The sequence below is a fragment of the Silene latifolia genome, chromosome X (assembly GCF_048544455.1).
Source record: "Silene latifolia isolate original U9 population chromosome X, ASM4854445v1, whole genome shotgun sequence".
In the NCBI taxonomy this organism is placed as follows: Eukaryota; Viridiplantae; Streptophyta; class Magnoliopsida; order Caryophyllales; family Caryophyllaceae; genus Silene; species Silene latifolia.
The window spans coordinates 329305978-329307596 of record NC_133537.1 but is presented as its reverse complement, the minus strand read 5'-3'; positions in this window follow the sequence as shown (position 1 = coordinate 329307596).

Genomic DNA, 1619 nt, shown 5'->3' with positions numbered 1-1619 from the left:
GAAATGTTAGCACGATTTCTTCTACTAACGGCCTGCAAATAATTATATAATAGCGCAAGTAGATGAGATAATAAAAAGATTATATAAAGGACTCATTAATTAAAAAAATAATAGGTAAATCGTTAAAAGGCGAGGATATTTAACCTGAAACTTCTCAGTAGTTCTCATCTCTTTGAAAAGATCCCATTGTTCCTGACTGATGGTGGGACACTTGTTTGCCGGTGGGCTCTTACGCATCTCCCCCGTTGCCTTGTCCACATACAACCAATCCCTAGCAACGTCACACCTCCACTACCTGTGGACATCCGCTGCCTTATGCATTAAATACTTATCATGGCTTTTATCGGGTGTAATAAAGGCTTCCTTTACACGAGCCAAGTATAACTCCGCCAATTTTGGATTCAAAGTTCTAACATCATCTAAATGGATAGGCACAAACTGTCTTGTGCAACATCCAATCCAACTGGATAAAAAACCCGCATTTGGACCAGTAGGGAAACCCTTCGAGCTCCATGTTATTTCCATCGGTTCTTTAGCGGCTATAGTTGTAAGGGCTTTCGGGCACTTCGTAGCACCCCTCTCACCAGGCTTATTATCCCCAGGCTTATTATTCTTTTGACTTCTTTTCCATTTTTCACCCATGATAATCCTAAAACCCAAATATGAATGATATAGGAAATGAACAACTTAACAACGTACATGCAGAGTATTATCTAAAACCCTAAACCCTAATAGGAATGAAAATTCAAAACAACAGATTGAGCTTCTAAAATCCTAAACCCTAATAAGAGGAGTGAAGTAGATGATGTGGGATGATAAAGATAACAAAGAAGACGAAAAACAAACAGATGCATGAAAAAGAAAAAAAGATGATCGTCTTAAAACCCTAATGACGAAACACAAAACTAAAGTGAACATACCTGATGATGATGATGATAAAGAGAACGAGCAGGATGATAAGGGAAGGCAACGGAATCTGGGTGTCGGAAACTGGGCGACGACCGTCGACGAGAATGTAGAAAGCGAGGAAAAGAGAAGAATAAACTCAGGATACCAACGGTTGAACTGGTGTTGTGTGTGTTTGTGTATGGTATGTTGTATGTGTTTGTAAATTAGTTTTTTCATTAAGACAAACTATTGACAACGGGTTCTCAAAGAAAAACCATTGTTATATGTTAATAACAACGGGTCAACAAAAGTCAACCGTTGTCAAAACTTTATTACAACGGTTAAAATATACCCGTTGTAATATATTTTCACCAAATTTGCGCCAAAATGAAATATGTCAAAAAAATCAATGACAACGGGTAGGGGTACTACAACCGTTGTTGAAAGTTTTAACAACGGGTAGTGTAACTATAACCGTTGTTGAAAGTATTAACAACGGGTAATTTAAATATAACCGTTGTTATTGTTGAACCTTTTTTTTTAAAAAAAAATTACTGTAATTCCATTACAGTCCAAACCTGTAACAATACATACGTAACAACAGAAGCACCATATACTGCAACATTATTCAGCAATTTCAACACCAGCATCCTTATCTAATAATAAGATCAAGAAAATAAGACAACACCAGCATGCATGCATACTGCATATCTAAGCTACAGGATTTACCA